The sequence below is a fragment of the Etheostoma spectabile genome, unplaced genomic scaffold, assembly GCF_008692095.1.
Source record: "Etheostoma spectabile isolate EspeVRDwgs_2016 unplaced genomic scaffold, UIUC_Espe_1.0 scaffold00569703, whole genome shotgun sequence".
In the NCBI taxonomy this organism is placed as follows: domain Eukaryota; kingdom Metazoa; phylum Chordata; class Actinopteri; order Perciformes; family Percidae; genus Etheostoma; species Etheostoma spectabile.
In genome coordinates, this window is record NW_022605270.1 from 1 (window position 1) to 20539 (window position 20539).

The following is a 20539-nucleotide window of genomic DNA, read 5'->3' on the forward strand; positions in this document are numbered from 1 at the left end:
TGCTGCTCTATACACACTAAAAGTAGTGATTATTGACATGGAGTCTGGTGGAGATATGCTGCTCTATACATGCTAAAAGTAGTGATTATTTACATGGAGTCTGGTGGAGATATGCTGCTCTATACACACTAAAAGTAGTGATTAGTTTACATGGAGTCTGGTGGTGATATGCTTCTATACACGCTAAAAGTAGTGATTATTTACATGGAGTATGGTGAAGATATGCTGCTCTATACTCACTAAAAGTAGTGATTATTTCATGGAGTCTGTGGTTTTGGTGATGGTGATTTCTGTTCATGTTAAACTAAAAGGATCTTACTCTTAACTAAAGGTCTATCTCTGTAGGGATCCATCCCATATATTATTAGAATAATAATCTGAGTCTGTCAGAGACAACACTGAACCTTTTAGTGGATGGAAACTTTACCTTTTAATTAGGAGTGTAAACACAGACACAACAGGAAGAATACATCCATCAAATAATCAGCTTGTGGTTTGTTTTATTGAACTCATTTTGCATTAAGTTGTTCCGCATTCCCGACATTTAAAACATCGATAATTGACGCTATTCTACAAGTCAGAAATAATATCAGCCAACCACTCCCTACGGACTGAGCTCCTGCCCCACCCCCACTAGTTATACTTGACTTTTTTGGGAGGAGTGGATCAATCGCAGTAAAGAGAGACAACTTATGAATAAAATCATGATATGATCAAATTAACATAATTTCACAAATGATGAAACTATAGATTTTTATTAAAAGCATTTAGAAACATTAGACTATATGATGATTGTTTTAGAAACATTTGTTTCCACATTTTAAATATATTACAATATGATTAAACTATTAAGGACTAATAGTGACCAATACCAGTTGATTCATTTTTAGATGTGAATATCATGAAGTGTTTTAGTCAAACAGTTCAAATGTTGATAACCGAGATGAAATCAGATGATGTTTTTTGGTTTGAGTCTCTAGATCTGCTTCACAGGCAGAGTGTGTGTGATGGCAGGGCTGTCAACTTTTCCCAAACCTTGGAGTGAGATTTGGGGGGGCCAACCCATATTTTGCCGCGTACAAAACAATTTTTTGGGTCTTTATCCTTCAGGGTTTAAATTGCGATTTGTTATATTCTGGGGGGATGGGGCTCTCCCTAGGGGGTCTGGGGGTATGCCCCCCCAGGAAAAAAAAATTGAAAAATAAACCCACTAAATGGCACTTTCTGGAGAGTTTTTTTGCAAAAAAATGGAGAAATCAAGTCTTACATGATATGTGCAAAACTGTAGGGTTAGAGAACCTTTGTGTTATTGTAGTCAATAGGTATTAGGGCATTCAGCATTTACATTATTAACTTCTTATGATATAAGAACTGACCCCCACAAATGTGCCAACATAATGACCACATGAAGAGACCAGTAGTTATTCAGCAACAGCTGAGAAGATTTGGGTCTGTGGGGAACAGGTCCCTGTCCCTGGTGTAGGGACCAGGGACCCCAAGTTAAATTAATGTTGAGGATCAACTAAGACCACTGAATTCTAAAGAATGAGAACACTGAGTTACATAGATTCTAATCCTTTAACCTTTGTGCCAAGGTTCAGTATGTCTGGCCCTCGTCCTCTGTGCCCACTTACGCATTTACTTTTTTGGAAAATAAACTATTTTGTTCATTTTATAAAACATCAAATTTAATTATTTACAGTTACATTTAGAGATGCACCGAGGTAGAGAAGCAAATAGTGGCCCAACGTTGCAGTATAGTATATATAGTATAGTATAATATAGTTTTTATATATAGTATAGTACAGCTCAGATGTGTTTCATCAGATTTTTGCTCATGTTACAACTTTGTGCACATTCAAAATATAACTCCTCCCATCTCTGTTGTCCGAGATTTGGAGAGTTGTAATATAGTCTGCTGTGCATGTCATTGCCCCGCTGATATGATAGTATCTCATTCAGACCGTCGCACAGACACAGAGGCTCATTTGGGTCTCTGGTCTCTGACAAAGTTTTGAGGAGGCTGTACGCTGCTCTTCATCGGAGGTCTACAGGATGCAACGCGTCACTCAACTGCCCCCAGCAGAGCGGGTCCACCAGCCGCGCTGCTCACCTCTGTCTTACAGAGAGATTGGACACGAAGCGACGGACGGGTCTGTGATACTCAGAGCTCATACCTGAAGCCGGGGGAACGCACCTGGGATGGCTCGTGAAAAAAAATGTTCTCAGTATGCGACAATTCAGAAACTTCCACAGACAGGGAGCGCTCTTGAACCCCCCCACAGTCTCTGAAGCACAACTAGTCGATCACGAGCGGCTCAACAGCTAGATCTAGGACAGAGAGGCCAGCAGGAACGTCCACATACACTGCTACTCTGTTAGAGACAGAGCAGGAAGTGAGGTCTGTTCTTCTGTTATTGTGACAGACAGAGTAACCCCATCATCAGCATATCAGTCTCCAGGAATGATCATTATATCCAAACACACAGTCTCTCTACTGTCTCCTTTCCTTCTGATTCCTCTGTAACTCACTGATATATGAACCTCCCTCTCCTCTCGACCTCCCAGTAACAGCGACCAGTCAGACCATCTCTACACAGCAGCTGAGGCCACCAGTCAAATCTGTCTGGATGGTCAGGATATGACTGATCCTCCTCCACATTTGTCACCTTCCTGTTGTTGTCAGACAGTTTGAGGTTTCTGTGTACTGTGTTTCATGTCCAGTTCCAGTTCACAGACATCTGATGGAGAGAACAAGACACAATACAGCTGCAGGTTATCATCTCATCATTTATTAACAACTTTACTGACAATAACTGAAAGAAACCCCTTCAAACGTTGATATCATATTCAGCTGTGAGTGATGTTTAAACAGTCCAGTTCTACCAAAATGAGAGTTCCTGAACATGAGAGTCAACACATGTCAACAATGTCCAGCTTCTTGTCCTCGTGTTACCCATGAGGACAGCTGATGATCCAAATCTAGAACCATCAACTGAATAAAGTCTCACTAATAAAACTGTCCCATCTTCTTCTACTGCAGCACAACGCAGCTCTGAACCATCTGCTTTCTAAAACTGCTATTAGCTGATGTTCATTATAGAAATACCAGTTTATGGATGAAAAATGAGGATTTGGTATGTTTGTGTCTGTGTGGTATATCTGATACCAGGTCCCATCAGGGAGGAACTGGAAGATAATCTACCTCATCACTTTATTTACCTTTTAAAACTTTTTGGGACATTAATTATGCCGTGTTGTGTTCATGGACTGTGAGTTTTTTCAACGCTTATTTATTAAAACATCCAGAGAAGAAAACTGAAAGGTACTTGAACAGAACTTATGTGTGAATAAAAAATAAAGAAACAAAGTTAGCTTTCTGTTGGCTCGACTGTTGATCATGTATTTATGTATTCATTAGTTCTGTTAGATCAACGTGTTCAGTTTGTTTTGTTTGTGGATTATAAATTATATAGTCATAATAGTAAGTATAAGTACATTTTACCTGGCTTTCACTACCTTTTGGCAGGTGCAGGACAAATAAAAAATACTTAAGTAAAAAAAGATCTAATGTCCTCAACACGGCTTTTAAACTCTGCTTTAAACTCTGCTGGGTCTTCTTCAGGCCTAACCCAGCTGGGTGGAAACCTTTCATTAAATATGGAGTTTAAAGCAGTGTTGCAGACATTAAAGTTTTTTCACTTTTGAAATACCGATATAGCTCATAGTGAGTTAAGTAGTTCCACAGTGGAGGCACCGCGTTCTTGTTTGTTGATTATTTCTTTATAGTTACCTATGCCTATAATAACAACATTCCCTGGTAAAGGGAGATTTAGCCAATTCACCATAATAAGTAACTTCATCTCATATTATACTTCCAGCACCAGGAAGGGGTTAAACTAGTGTAACACACAGCTGAGTTCTCTTAGAGCAAACTTCAAACACACTCACACTTCCTCGGACCAGGTCTCAGTCTCTGAGGTCCACCATGGTCCACCCTGCAGTAACACAAAGACAATGTCCACTTCATACTATAGGGCTGTGGATAATTGAAGGTTTAACCCATCATATTGGGAAATGAGACAGGTGAGACTACGTCGACTCTGCAGCTTGTTCAAGTCAAAGTCAGGGCAATGCTGCTAAAGCTGTCACGGTGTGGTTACACTTAAGCCGCCTACACGTGATACGCAATTTGCTCTCTGCGCACCGCTAGGTAGGATGCAGAGCAAAGCACAGCGCAGGTAACGTCATAAGGCTGGCAAGGAAACTATTTCCAGTGCTAGATAATGACGTGCCATTATCTAATTTGTTGTGCGTACCAAAGGTCAGCGGCAACTAGATAAAGTTGAAGTAATTTGAACGTTGAGTGCAGATCAAAGCGGCACCACTGCCCCCCCGCCCCGTAGGAATCAATGGAGCGGCCAGAGCAGAGGGTTCTGCCCCCCCATCATGTGTAGGCGGCTTTACTCTGAGACATGACAACAGCATTCTCTGTGCCCTGGTGACAGACTGACAGGCTGGAGGTCTGGAGGCGTTTTATTTAGTTTGATGTGGAAAATGTCTAATTAAATGACATGTAAATAGGTTTTGCTATTAGTCATTGTGCTTTATGACTTGTTGAATTGTTTTCCTATTTGCTGTTGTGATTTGCACTTCAGGGCCACCGTACATTGCAGACCTCTGACTTTGAATAAATATCTGTATTTGTGTTATAAGATGAGAACCACTGTAATACATCTTCACTTAGATCCTCCATTGAACATTAAACAGAGTTTCTCAGTTAGTGACAAAAAATAAATAAATTAAGTCTTGGTCCGTCCATACCTGAGAGTGTCCAATCTGCAGTTTGGATCCTCCAGTAAAACAGAAAGCTGCTTCACTCCTGAGTCTCCTGGATGATTGTAGCTCAGGTCCAGCACTCTCAGATGGGAGGGGTTGGAGCTCAGAGCTGAGGCCAGAGAAGAACAACCTTCCTCTGAGATCAGACAGCCACAGAGACTACACACAAAAAAGGGCAGAGAGCTTCACAGTCCGCTGTACTTGAAAATGTCATTGTCCAGTAGAGAGAGAGAGAAATAAACCATGTTTGTAATTGTTTTGCAGTTATTACTTTCAAAAGCATAAATAAATTAATTGTTTGCTCCGTTCTGCTGTGTTGAAGCTGCCTGTAAAAACGTAGCACAATAGTGAATCGCTAATTTTAGGCTCAGAGCTGAATGCTAAGTAGCCTATTTTGCATTGTGACACTATACTATTTCAGAGACTTTATTCTTATACTGAAGAATGGCCTTAGAAGCTGAGCTTTTATTTGATTTTACATCTTACTGTGACAGAGACAAGGTATTGTAAGACATGTATTGTCATACTATTGTTAAAATAACAATTTCCACGATACAATTCAAGTTTAATAAAGAGCAGAACTCCAGATAACTGCTGTGGGCTTCTATGTTTCTGTCTGTGATGTGGATATGTCTATCCTGATTCGGTCTGGTTTCCCCATATGCAGATGCAGATCCACATACACAACGTAGTGAGACTGTCACAAAGGGGACCGTCACATCTTCTTCCTCAGCCGAGCTGCGGCCAGAAAACTCTGACTGGCTTTGAGACGTTGCAGAGAGTTTTCACAAAATAACAAAGGGCAGGACAGCCAGCTGGCCTTCTTGTTGTGGGAATATTAAGTAATATTAGCTGGCTTGCTATGTATTGTGTCATTGGCTCTGTTAGCAGAGTTTTGACCCACTAGATTTTTATTACAAGATATGTAATCATAACATGCACGTCTAGAAGTATGACAGCAGTAATGAAGTAATTACTGTGAAACTGTAGGGACACAAATCCCCAAAAAATAAATAAATGATACAGAATGTTGTTTTAAATTAAAGTTACTCAGGTCATAACTGAACACCAACCTAAGAGTTTCCAGTCTGCAGTGTGGACTCTTCAGTCCAGGAGAAATCAGCTCTACTTCAGAATCCTGCAGCTTGTTGTTACTCAGGTCCAGCTGTCTCAGACTAGAAGACGGGAGCTGAGAACTGAGGACAGAGCTTCACAGCTTTTCTCTGACAATGTACAGCCACTCAGCCTAAAAGAGATTCAATAGAAAGGCCATCCACACATTAGTATATTAAGGAATAAACAAGTTAGAGCAGTGTTTCCCACACAGACTATTTTGTCTGGCGCAGCATTGAGGCAAAGCTGTGTTCCTGCCCGGGGAAGAGACGCTGCTGCCGAGCTCAGATTATATGAATACAATGTTGTCAGTGTGTTATTGTTGGAGTCCTGATCCGACTCTTACCACACAAGGGATTGCGCCTGCTTTAGAAAGTTACCTAGTCTCATGTTTGCGGTAAAATGTAGTTTGGTTGTCGAGGTCAAAACACTATGTAGCAGAGGTAATCAAATAACTTATTGTAGATAATGTTATGTCATTTGTGTACTCTTACACTGAATGTTTGCTGCTTTAATCCAAATGAGTATTGAAAAGTATTTTCTGTGACTGAAACACACGTGTTGAGGATGAGGACCAGCCAGTCTGAAAAGAGCTGAACAGTCCAACCAGTGTAATTAGTTATGATATTAATTGTTTACAATATTTTCAGCCTTCAACCAGTGCTGCTCAAAGAGAAAGACAGGGTCAGGAAGAGAAAGACGTAGATTTGTTGTGCATTGAAGAAACAGTAGGAGAGAGGACAGCATCCAAACCGTGTCCCTCCTCAATTGTTAAAAATATTCTCCCCTCACCCCCTGGTCAGACACCGCGCGCCACATATTGCTTTGTAACATGTAGGAAACATTGTTGAGGTTCATTTCATCATTTTCATAAAGCAGAGAGCCAACCTGAGAGTTTCCAGTCTGCAGTGGTGGACTCTTCAATCCAGAAGATAGATGCTTCACTCCTGATCCCGCAGGTAGTTGTTACTCAGGTCCAGCTCTCTCAGACTAGAGGACTGGGAGCTGAGAACTGAAGACAGAGCTTTACAGTTTCTCTTTGACAATGTACAGCTACTCAGTCTGAAAGGGATTCAATAAAAAGTCAATCCAATAATTACAGGATGAAAATAACCACTCACAGGTGTTACTTTTATTTAACTAAACACCAACCTGAGAGCTTCCAGTCTGCAGAGTGGACTTTCCAATCCAGAGGACAGATGCTTCACTCCTGGATCCTGCAGGTGTTGTTACTCAGGTCCAGCTCTCTCAGACTACTCTCAGAGGACTGGGAGCTGAGAACTGAGGACAGAGCTTCAACTTCTCTCTGACAGGTTACAGCCACTCAGCCTGAAAAGGAATTAGCAATGCATGACAACACAGCTTCAAAAAACATAAATACATTATAATTAAAGAAAAACTGCCTTTCATCTGAATAGCTGTGAGTGCACGTACAGAGCTTTGTTGGAGGCTTTAACCACTGGCAGCAGCCTCAGAAGAGCCCCTCTGAAGCAGAGTATTTCTTCAGGTCAAACACATCCAGATCTTCTTCTGACGACAGTAAGATGAAGACCAAAGCTGACCACTGAGCAGGAGACAGTTTATCTGTGGAGAGACTTCCTGAACTCAGGACTGTTGGATCTGCTCCACTAGAGAACCATCATTCAGTTCATTCAGACAGTGGAACAGGTTGATGCTTCTCTCTGCAGACAGATTCTCACTGATCTTCATCTTGATGTACTCAACTGTTTCCTGATTGGTCTGTGAGCTACTTCCAACAAAGGTCATCAGACCTTGTAAGTAACCCTGATTGGTCTGCAGTGAAATACCCAGGAGGAAGCAGAGGAACAAGTCCGGTGTCCATTTGGACTCTGTAAAGCTTTGTCCACAGCGTTCTGATGAAGATGGTTTAATTGGGTTTGACTCTGAAGACTTTAGGTAGCCGGGAAGTTGTTTGTTCTTCCGCCAGCAAGTTGACTCCAGAGTTGGTGGGTCAGATTGACATGAAGAGCAGCCAGGAACTCCTGAACACTCAGAGGACAAAGCAAACACCTTGTCCTGGTACAGTCCACTCTCCTCTTTAAAGATCTGTGTGAACACTCCTGAGTACACTGATGCTGCTCTGATATCGATGCCACACTCTGTCAGGTCGGATTCATAGAAGATCAGGTTGCCTTTCTGCAGCTGTTCAAAAGCCAGTTTTCCCAGAGACTCAATCATCTTCCTGACTCTGGACTCCAGTGTTGATCCATCTCAGATTCCCATGATATTTACGTTCAGTTTGGACTGAACCACCAGGAAGTGGATGTACATCTCATCAGGTCTTGGGCAGCTCTCCTCCCTCTCTGGTCTTCAACACCTCTCCAGACTGTAGCAGTGATCCAGCAGAAGACTGGGATGTGCACATGATGTGGAGGCTTCGTGATGTCTTGATGTGGGAGATGATTTTGCTGGCCTGCTTCTTGTCTCTGCATCTCTTACTGAAATAATCCTCCTTCTGTGGGTCAGTGAATCCTCTGACCTCTGCACCATGTGTCAACACACTCAGCAGGGATCTGATTGCTGCTGCAGGACGTGTGGTTATCCAGAGGAGAGCAGAGGGAAGCAGATTTCCCCTGATGAGGTTTGTCAGCAGCACACCAACTGAGGTGGACACTGTAATATCAGCCAGGATCTCAGTGTTGAGGAAGTCCAGAGGAAGTCGACACTCATCCAGACCATCAAAGATGAAGACCACCGGGACCTCTTCAAACCTGCTGATCCTGCTTCTTTGGTTTCACTAAAGAAGTAATCAACAAGTTCCACCAAGCTGAACTTTCTCTCTTTCAGCACATTCAGCTCTCTGAAGGTGAATGGGAATATGAACTGGATGTCCTGGTTGGCTTTGCCTTCAGCCCAGTCCAGAGTGAACTTCTGTGTTAAGACTGTTTTTCCCGATGCCAGCCACCCCGTTGTCATCACGGTTCGTATTGTTCATCTCTTCCAGGTGGGGCTTTAAAGATGTCTTCACATCTGATTATTGTTTCTGGTCTGTCTGGTTTCCTGCATGCTGTTTCAATCTGTCTGACCTCATGTTCTTCATTGACCCCTGCACCCCTCCCTCCATGATGTAGATCTCTGTGAACATCTGATACAGACGGTAGGTTTCCTGCTTTAGCAATTCCCTCAAACACACACTGGAACTTCTTTTCCAGGTTGGACTTGAGTTTGGGGCGGCATCCTGCAACACTATTTCTAAAGAAACAAATAATATTAGAGAATCTAACATTAAGGCTTTTTTTTTTTTAAAACAGCCTGGTTCTGATGCAATGTGTGCAGTTACAGCATAGTTGGAAATATACAGTTGTCACATTTTTCGATCATGATAAATGTGTTAAAATCCTCTTACTGCTCTGCAGACGGTCAGCCAGCTTCTCCTGCTTCATTCTCCTCAGGAAGTGCAGTGTGATCTTCAGAAATGCTTCTCTGCTGCCCTCCTCTGCTCTTCATCCTCACCCTCCAAAACCTCCTCATCCTCCTTCTGACTCTCTAAGCATTCTGGTAATCTGGACATAGAACCTCGGAATCTTCTCCAGCTCTTTCCTTACAAAAGTGACAATGTTCTCCTCCAGCAGCTGGACCAGAATGATAAAGTCAACATTTAGTTTAAAGAACTCAACATGTGATTCATCTCACAGTCTGAAGGCCTGCTGGTTTGAAAAGAGCAGCATGGAGACTATTGGGATCTGAATGGTAGTTTATCATTTAATCTGTAGATAATAATGAAAATATTCTTTTAATATGTACACACCATAAATATGGAGTCCAGGTCTTTTGCTGCTGCAGGGCAGACTGACCACCGAGGCCCTCTGAGCTCTTCTGGTGAACTCTGTAGAGAACATCAAGTTTAAGAACATTTAATGATCTGTGCACAGTCCTGATGATGACACAATGGCAACTGTGGCTCTTGAGGAGTGTTATGGTTCAGGACAAGATTGGATATCGTTTGAGGATCGTTGTCAGCGCTGTGGTCTGGCAATTTGAGTTTAAGTGCAAAGAGACAATACGGGAATGCTGTGGACTCTATCTACCTGAGCTCCAAAACCAGGAACTTGGGTCTGGACTGAGAACCATCACAGAACTACAGGAAACCTGCAGTGCTCAGGTAACCTTCAACCTCTCACTGCTCCAGTCTGTAGTCCCCCCATGATTCAAGAAGGACACCAAGAGCGGACTGGCAATCGGAGGTTCAGGAGATTTCCTAAACAGCCGGTCCATCCCAGGCCAAACCGGCCATCATATTTCAATTTCCGGTTTCAGAAAGAATATGCATTTATTCCGCTATTATAACAATGACGTCCTAAACTCAGTTTAAGAACATTTAATGATCTGTGCACAGTCCTGATGATGACAACTGTGGCTCTCATACATGGATGCGGTCGTTGGCTAAATCACCAAATGCATCTAGGACGTCGTATCCAGGATTATTGTACGGACATTCAAGAATCAGGAGAAGAACCTTTTATTAACAGGGACAACAACAACAGTTTCTCAGAGTTTTTAAAGAGGTGCACTTGAATACACCATTTGTTTGAGGATTTGTTTGGGGCCGATATGCTTTACCTTCGATATTTGCTTGCGTATCTCACTCACAGGGAAGGCAAAATTTTCCCACAGTTCTGTTGTTTCTCCGTCATCTCCAACTCTGATGAGTAAATGTTACCCAGTGTCCTTTGCTGCATGCTGCCAACCGGTAAGCTAAACTGTGTCTCTTGTTTTTTTTTCTTTGGTCGTGTATGTAGGCGGGGACGTAGAGAGAAAACATACTGGGGTACTTGTAGATCGTGCTTCTGTTTTAGATAGTTCAAACTGGAAAGCTAATTTTGATGAATTCTGGAACTTAAAATCTAAATCGTGACATGCAGTATATTGACAAATGCTTACAACTCTTTGGTTTTAAAATTTTGGAAGTACGAAGCATTCCTGAAAGAAATCCAGGAATGCGCTGCAGAGAGCGGTGCGAAGTAATCTGCATTAATAGAATATTTCCAGGATAACTGCCTGACATCTGGCGCGTACCCTTCATCTTCCGATCTCTGTGTTGCTGTTCTTCAAATCCATTGCTAGTTGAAAACCACAACACATTACAAGCTAGCAAGCTACAGCTGAAAATTGGAAGTTTTCAAAAATATTTCAAAAAGATGGTGAAACAATGTAAATGTGCTGTATTTTATATAGCGCTTTTCCAGTCTTAACACTGCTCAAAGCGCTTTTACATCTACAGGAAACATTCACCATTCACACACTGTGGCCGGGGCTGCCGTACAAGGTGCCACCTGCTCAACCATAACATTCCACACATTCACACTCCGATGCGCAGCACCAGGAGCAACTCGGTTCAGTGTCTTGCCCAAGGACACTTCGACAATGACTGCAGGGGCAGGGATCGAACCACCAACCTTCCGATTGGCAGGCAACCGCTCTACCACTGAGCCACAGCCGCCCAAGGCAACAAGGCAGGCCTCTGGTTATTTTCTTCTTCTTGCGCCTTTTCCTCTCTAACTGGGACGTTTTGCGACCGATTGGTGGGATTGCTGTAGACAAAGTACACACAGAGATACAAATAACTGTCTTTAAAACTGAGAATATATAATCAAATGTCAAAGTGGGAATACAGCTGTTAAGCTCTCGCACAATCTTTTCACTTAATGTCCTCGTTATCAGTCTGAACTCTAATACTGTTGGTGACAACACCTGCATGAAGATGTTGCCTTTTACACTTTAGAGTAGAGTTCATGCTGTGCTTTTGGCAAGGTGTTAACACATCACAAATTATTTGGGTGTAGTACACTTTTAGTCACACACAGTTTTATAAATTAGACCCCAGGACTGTAAGACTTAGTGATGGTTGTTTTTGGTTTCTTTTGTAGTGTTATTATTGCTACTGTTACAATTACTTCTAAAAAGGGTTCTGATCTGGTTTATTGGCATTTCTCTAAACCAATGGCAATTGTCTTGGGCCCTGGTGGTTCTGGTCTTGTTATCATTGGTATCAGATTAAAATCACAGAATGCCAAACCTAGACCATGAAGCTCTGAGAGAGTCTCATAATAACAAAGTTTTAAATTCTTACCTTTCATCAACCGTTTGTCCATATTTAAACTTCATAGGACGATCCATAGACCAGTCACTCTTCATGGACACACAGCTGGGTCCAGGTCCAGGTACAGGTCTTTATTGCAGACTAATGAAAAGTAGTTGAAGTGAAATTATACTTATACTAGTTTAACAATAATGATATATAAGTGTTATTTCAAGAATTGATTGCCAGGATGAATGTTATAAATTATTATTAAATTATTATTATGAAGCAGAAGCTCACAGTCACTTTGACTCAACATGAGTCTGATGACTTTAGACTCAAGTTTACAAAATCAAAACCTTGACAACAATGACTTGTGATTTCAGTGGATTTCAGTGCTTTTTATTTGTAATTAATCAACTCATGTTCCTGAAAACAGACTTTCAACCGCTGTAAGAAAGGTGTTTTGCAGGTCAGACCTGTCTGGTGGTCCTGGTCCTGGTATCACTGGGCATCAGATCAAAACCACATTACGTGGCATCGCCAAACCCCGACTATGAAGCTCTGAGAGAGTCAGGTAATAACAACGTTCACTTTTAAATTCTTACCTTCCATCAACAGCACCTTGTCCATCTTTAAAGTCAATAGGACGACCCATGGACCGGTCACTCTTCATGGACACACAGCTGGGTCCAGGTCCAGGTTTCTGCTGCTGCATCCTGATACAAACAAAGACCGTGGATGATTTACTATTCACCAAAATGTAATCTGATGAAAGATGGCGTCTCATCTCAGTAGATAAGCAGTGGTTGTCTCTTTGCTGCGTATTCCAGTAAGAAGTTCTTATTAACTAGATATTGAGAGGGAATCCTGATGGAGGAGTGATGTGAGTGCTGAGCTCTAACATGGAGAAGAGTCCATCATCATCTCACCTCTGAGCTTTGGTCTGGCTGTCATGGTCCCCCCACAGAGTGGTTTTAGAGGGAGGGGCTCCCTCCTCTCTGTCCTCACACTGACTCATAGCAGAGTCCACACCTGCTGGGAGACATCACCTCTGTTACTGTCAGCCTATAAAAGGGTAAAATTCCAATGTGCCATATACTATCATGTTGTGATGTTTTATTGCATTATATACCAGATTATCTTTCTATAGTATAACTATATGAATACAAACTAAGTAAGTAAGCATTACTATGTTAACATGATAAGGTGTATTTATTGGTGTATTATTGTAGATGGTATTATATTCTTGTAATGTGTTTATTTTGGACTCTTTTCTGCATTTCTTTACTTCCTTTTTAAGTATTTGTGCTACAGCAATGGATGACCATTGTTCTCTGCAGATCAATAAAGTTTTATGTAATCTCATAAAATAAGGATTTAACTCCTTGGACCTCTTCAACTTTTAAAAACTCCTTCAGTTAACTTCTTTGATTCTTTTGTGATTCTACTGAACATTTTTCCCGGGATAGTTACAGCTTCTGGAAAGGCGACCATCAGCAGCTCTTCTTCATTTCTGTTTTTAAAGATTATTTTTTGGGGAATTTTAGTTCAAAGTTCAAACACTTCCTTGTCATCGTTTAGCACAACAAGATCACTGTGTGACAGCCTAAGGCTGCACAAAGAGTTATACAATATATTAAATACAAATAAATAATAATATTTGTATTTCATATATGTCATTAATATTAATAAAATAAATGTAAATTCATCTAGGATCCCATATATTAACCCTAACCCCCATAACCTTAAGACCCCTAACCCTAACACCCCTAACAATAATCACTGTTACAGTTAACCCTAACCAAGCTCAACTCTTCTCCCACAAAACACGTTTACAGTTTAATGAAAGATCAAAAAGCAGCTGAAAAGTGGAACTTGCCAGATGTTTAACGGGGGGGGGGAACATCTGCGTCACAACAAGACAAAGTAAAAGTAAAAACCTGCTGAATTGCAAAGAGCACGAAGTTGACCAGTGAGAGAGAGAGAGGAAGTGGGGGGGGAGTGAGAGAAGCTGGAGTCACACAATAATCTCATATCAAATATTAAATCACACAGGGGACATTTTACTGTCCCCTGTGTGATTTTACTTTACATTTACCCTTAACCCTAACCAAACTTAACTCTCCAACCCATTTTACAGTTTGATGAAACTAACAGATCAGAAATCAGCTGAAAAGTTTTACTTACCAACAGTTTAACCTGGAGGACACATCTGCGTCACAACACAGGACGGAGTGAAGTACCAGAGAAAGACTTTGAACTTTAATGTCCCTTATCAAGACACCTGATCACCAGCTACAGGACACACCTACACACCTACACACACACACACACACACACACACAAAGATACAAAGTGCAGCTTTATAATTAGGCAAGGCAAGGCAGCTTTATTTGTATAGCACATTTCAGCAACAGGGCAATTCAAAGTGCTTTACACAAAATCATTAAAACAGATAAAACACAAGTACAAACAGTTAAAAATCATAAGCATTAAAAACCGGTAAAACACATGAATAGACAGTTAAAAAATAGAAACATAAAACACAAGAATAAAAGTTACAGTGCAGCATAAGAAATTTAAAGAAATGAGCAGTCATTTAAAGAAAGGCAGCATCAAAAAGAAAGGTCTTCAGCCTTGATTTAAAAGAACTGAGAGTAGCAGCGGATCTGCAGGTTTCTGGGAGTTTATTCCAGATATGCGGAGCATAGAAACTGAAAGCTGCTTCACCCTGTTTAGTTCTGACTCTGGGGACAGAAAGTAGACCTGTCCCAGATGACCTGAGAGGTCTGGGTGATTCATAGTGTAGTAGCAGATCAGAAATGTATTTTGGACCTAAACCGTAAGTGATTTATAAACTAGCTAGAGTACTTTGAAATCAATTCTTTGAGGTACAGGAAGCCAGTGTAAAGACTTCAGAACTGGAGTGATGTGATCCCGTCTCCTGGTCTTAGTGAGGACTCGAGCAGCAGCGTTCTGAATCAGCTGCAGCTGTCTGATTGATTTTTTAGGGAGACCTGTAAAGACACCGTTACAGTAGTCAAGTCTACTGAAGGGGCCTGTATTGTGATAATCTGAAGTCTCTTTTATGTGCATTGCGTCTGTCGAGGCATTACGGTAAGCGTACCTGACTCATTTCCGTTTCCTGTGCCTGTGTGTTGGTTGCGTGTTGGTAGCTCTGCTGCCCACGACATACCAGTTCAGATTGTTAGATTTGCTATTACAGCGGCTAACTGTCCGCTAAACACTTATTCTTATAGCAGTTCTGCCTAAGCACTCACATATCTTCTCATTTTTTTAGCGACTTTTGTTAAATAACAGCTGTTTTAACGCTTGGTAGCTAACGCTACCGTACTTTAGCTTAGCTGCTAACGACTTTAGCCTAGCAGTTAGATATGTCGGCCCCCTCTCCGACTTTCTCCTGCTCGATGTGTGAGATGTTTAGTTACTCCTCTGCATTCTTTAGCGGTGATGGCGTGTGTAACAAGTGTAGTTTATTTTTGGACGTGGAGGCGAGGCTTAGTGAGTTAGAAGTCCGGATCCGCACCATGACAGATCTGTCGTCAGTTACTGTAGCTAACCCCCCCCCGGTAGTCGGCACGGGCCGGCCTGAGCCTGAGTTAGCCTCTGGTAGCCGTTCCTCGCGAACTCCGGATCAGCCAGGACATAGTGCGTGGGTTACTGTGCGAGGACGAGGAAGAGACAGTCGTAAGCTTTCCAAGGCGTCGGACCGCCACCAGCCTGTTAGCGTTTCTAACAGATTTTCCCCACTCAGCAACACCCTCGCTGAGAAACCAACTCTGGTTATCGGCAGCTCCATTCTGAGAAACGTGAAGTTAGCGAAGCCGCGGCCGTAGTTAAGTGCATCCCGGGGCTAGAGCGGGCGACGTTGAGTCTTATCTGAAACTGCTGGCTAAGGATAACGTAAATACAGCAAGATTGTTATTCACGTTGGCGTTAATGACTCCCGGTTACGGCAATCGGAGGTTACTAAGATTAATGTTGAATCGGTGTGTACATACGCGAAGTCAATGTCGGACACCGTAGTTTTCTCTGGACCCCTGCCAAATCTAACCAGCGATGACATGTATAGCCGCATGTCGTCATTTCGCCGCTGGCTATCGAGGTGGTGCCCAGATAATGATGGGCTTTGTGGATCACTGGCAGTCTTTCTGGGGAAGACCTGGTCTGATTCGGAGAGACGGCATTCATCCCACTTGGGATGGAGCAGCTCTCATTTCTAGAAACATTGACAAGTTTATTGGTGGACCTGATCCCTGACAATCCATAGTTGGGACCAGGAGGCAGAGTCCCAGTCTAACCACTTCTCTGCTCCTTTATTCCAGGTGTTACCTAGTAAAAATCCCATAGTGACGGTGTCTGCCCCCCGACCATTAAAATAAAATTATTTAAATCAAAGGTAAACAGAAGAGGAGCTGTGCATGAAAACCTCATAAAAATTAAAACCACAAGTGCAATAGTTCAAAAGAATAGGAGAATTAAATGTGGACTCTTAAACATCAGATCTCTTTCTTCTAAAGGTGTACTAGTAAATGAATTGATATCAGATTCTAATATTGATTTATTTTGTCTTACTGAAACCTGGCTGGGTGATGGAGAATATGTTAGTCTAAATGAGTCCACCCCCCCCAGTCATATTAATACTCACATTCCTCGAGGCGCAGGCCGAGGAGGTGGAGTTGCAGCTATCTTTGATTCTAGTCTACTAATCAGCTCTAAACCTAAACTAAATTATAACTCATTTGAAAGTCTTGTTCTTAGTCTTTCACACCCAAGTTGGAAATCAATGCAACCTTCTATTTGTTATAGTGTACCGAGCACCTGGTCCATACTCTGAATTTTTATTCGAATTTGCAGAGTTTCTATCGAACTTAGTGCTAAAAACGGACAAAGTTATTATTGTAGGGGATTTTAATATTCATGTGGACGATGAGAATGATAGCCTTAGCACTGCGTTTATCTCTCTATTAGATTCTATTGGCTTCTCTCAAAGTGTACATAAACCGACTCACCGTTTTAACCACACCCTCGATCTTGTTCTGGTATATGGTGTTGAAATTGAACATTTAATAGTGTTCCCACAGAATCCCTTCCTATCTGACCACTGTTTGATAACTTTTGAGTTTATACTGCTGAACTACACGCCGTTAGGCAAAACGTCCTATACAAGATGTCTATCTGATAGTGCTGTAGCTAAATTTAAGGATGCGATTCCGTTAGCATTTAATTCATTACCAAGTCCCAAAGTAACGGAGGACTCCTATGCTATTAGTCCCTCCCAAATCGATCATTTTGTTGATAGTGCAGCAGGCTCGCTACGAATGACTCTAGACTCTGTTGCCCCTCTAAAAAGAAGATAATAAAACAAGAAGGTTAGCTCCATGGTATACACTGAAACTCGCAAATTAAAGCAAATATCGCGGAAACTTGAGAAGATCTGGCGCTCCACCAAACTGGAAAATTCTCGTTTAACCTGGCAAGATAGTCTTAAAACGTATAGGAAGGCCTCCGTTATGCCAGAGCAGCGTACTACTCGTCATGATAGAGGAAAATAGGAACAACCCCAGGTTTCTTTTCAGCACTGTAGCCAGGCTAACAGAAGGTCACAGCTCTACTGAGCCAAGTATTCCAGAGCTCTTAGTAGTAACGACTTTATGAGGTTCTTCAATGATAAATTATAACTATTAGAAGCAAAATTCACCAAGACCTGCCTTTAACTGGCTTATCTCTAAACTCAGGAACCTTAGAAACAGCTGTAAAACCAGATACATGTTTTGACTGCTTTGCTTCACTTGATCTTTATCAATTTAATTCAATTATTTCTTCATCTAGCCATCAACCTGCCTCTTAGATCCCATCCCGACTAGGCTACTTAAAGAAGTTTTACCATTAGTCAACACTTCACTACTGAATATAACCAATTTGTCTTTATTAACAGCTATGTACCACAGAACTTTAAAGTAGCTGTAATTCAAACCTCTTCTGAAAAAGCCAAACCTTGATCCAGATGTTTTAGCCACTATAGATATCTAACCTTCCATTTCTCTCTAAGATTCTTGAGAACAGTCGCCAAACAGCTGTGCGACTTTCTGCATAGCCAGCTTATTTGAGGATTTTCAGTCAGGATTTAGAGTTCATCATAGCACAGAGACAGCACTTGTGAAAATTACTAATGACCTCCTAATTGCTTCAGACAAAGGACTTATCTCTGTACTTGTGTTATTAGATCTTAGCGCTGCATTTGATACCATTGACCATCATATCTTATTACAGAGATTGGAACATTTAATTGGCATTAAAGGGACTGCTCTAAGCTGGTTTAAGTCTTTATTTATCAGATCGATCTCAGTTTGTTCATGTTAACGATGAATCCTCTGTGCACGCCAAGGTTAGTCATGGAGTCCCACAAGGATCTGTGCTCGGTCCAATCCTGTTCACTTTATATATGCTTCCTTTAGGCAGTATTATTAGGAAACACTCCATAAACTTTCATTGTTATGCAGATGATACTCAATTATATCTATCAATCAAGCCGGATGAAACTAATCAGTTAGCTAAACTTCAAACGTGCCTTCAGATATTAAAACCTGGATGACCTGTAATTTTCTAATGTTAAACTCAGAATAAAACTGAAGTTATTGCTCTCGGACCCAAGCACCTCCGTGACGCCCTATCCAAAGATATAGTTACTCTCTGATGGCATCACCCTGGCCTCCAGCACCACAGTGAAGAATCTTGGAGTCATCTTTGATCAGGACATGTCCTTTAATTCCCACTTAAAGCAAATTTCAAGGATCGCCTTTTTTCACCTACGTAATATTGCAAAAATCAGGAATATCCTGTCTAAAAATGATGCAGAAAAACTAGTCCATGCATTTGTTACTTCTAGGTTGGATTACTGCAATTCTTTACTATCAGGCTGCTCGAAAAAAATCCATAAAGACTCTACAGCTGATCCAGAATGCTGCGGCACGTGTTCTGACGGGAACCAGGAAAAGAGATCACGTTTCTCCTGTTTTAGCTTCTCTGCATTGGCTTCCTGTAAAATTTAGAATAGAATTTAAAATCCTTCTTCTCACCTACAAAGCTCTTCATGGTCAGGCTCCATCTTATCTTAAAGAGCTTATAGTACCTTACAACCCTGGGAGAGAACTACGCTCCCAGAATGCAGTGTTACTGGTGGTTCCTAGAGTCTCTAAAAGTAGAACGGGAGCCAGAGCGTTCAGTTATCAGGCTCCTCTCCTGTGGAACCAGGTTCCAGTTTGGGTCCGGGAGGCAGACACCGTCTCCACATTTAAGAGTAGGCTTAAGACTTTCCTTTTTGATAAAGCTTATAGTTGGGCATAGAATCGAATATTGTTAGGAGTAGTAGTTAGTCACATAGTTTTCAGATTATCTATCATATAATAACTAAAGGGAGACTTGGCATACAGCCCGATCCGGTTGGGGGGAGTTCTGGCCCGGCCGGGGCTGGAGCTCTCTTTACCTCGTCTCTCTTGTTTTGTTGTAATAGTTTTAGACAGCTGGGGACTTATTTTGATACACTAGTTAGGGCATAGAATCGAATATTGTTAGGGAGTAGTAGTTAGTCACATAGTTTTCAGATTTATCTATCATATAATCAAGAATATAATAGAACTAAAGGGAGACTTGGCATACAGCCCGATCCGGTTGGGGAGAGTTCTGGCCCGCCGGGCTGGGGCTCTCTTTACCTCGTCTCTCTTGGTTTTGTTGTAATAGTTTTAGACAGCTGGGGACTTATTTTGATACACTGAGCTCCTCTCTCCTCTATCTTCCCTCTTTCATTATGTGCACCATGTCCCAGAAATGCTTGTTACTACCTAGCTCTGGGGAGTCATTCCCCGGAGTCCTTATGTTCTTTTTTTCCCCAGCATGTTCCCTTGATCAGAGGCTCCGAATCAAGGTAGCAGCTATCGCCATGGTCCCGCTACACGTTCTGTGATGCCATGTTCAACTGCTACACTGCGGTGCCCTGCTACGTCCTGCTACGTCCTGCTATGTCCTGCTACGTCCTGATGTGCCTTGTAATGCCGCACAGCGTCCTGCTATGCCATGAACTACTACAAAGAACTGCTACAAACTACTAATTGTTTCTATTTTTGTTATTGCCACTCTTCATTCTAACCCCAACCGGCCCGTCAGACACCGCCTACCAAGAGCCTGGGTCTGACCGAGGTTTCTGCCTAAAAGGAAGTTTTTCCTCACCACTGTCGCACTGTTGCTTGCTCTGGAGGAAACTACTAGAACTGTTGGGTCCTTGTAAATTCTGGAGTGTGGTCTATCTGTAAAGTGTCTTGAGATAACTCTTGTTATGAATTGATACTATAAATAAAATTGAATTGAATTGAAATTGAATTTTTCAGATATTTTTACTTTACTATTTATTTTTTGGGCGACTTTTTACTTTTACTCCTTACATTTTAACACAAATATTGGTACTTTCTACTCCTTACATTTTCCAAAATTGGCTCGTTACTTTAGTTTTGTACTAAAAGTCGTCTA

At 41.7% G+C, this 20539-nt stretch overlaps 2 long non-coding RNA genes across 3 annotated transcripts; both read right to left on the minus strand.

Moving 5' to 3' along the window:
- Positions 1-2718: 2718 nt before the first annotated feature.
- LOC116685253 (uncharacterized) lies at positions 2719-7015 on the minus strand. The gene is made up of 4 exons (XR_004330932.1): positions 6841-7015; positions 4825-4998; positions 3952-3998; positions 2719-2741 (listed from the first exon to the last, which is right to left on the minus strand). It is a non-coding gene; the product is annotated as an uncharacterized LOC116685253 (long non-coding RNA).
- A 5046-nt stretch (positions 7016-12061) lies between these two features.
- Positions 12062-14333, minus strand: LOC116685254 (uncharacterized). Of its 2 annotated transcripts, none has more exons than XR_004330933.1 (4): positions 14183-14333; positions 12925-13027; positions 12601-12711; positions 12062-12154 (listed from the first exon to the last, which is right to left on the minus strand). It is a non-coding gene; the product is annotated as an uncharacterized LOC116685254 (long non-coding RNA). The 2 variants fall into 2 exon arrangements; XR_004330934.1 differs by having other exon boundaries at positions 12925-13030.
- Positions 14334-20539: the final 6206 nt, after the last annotated feature.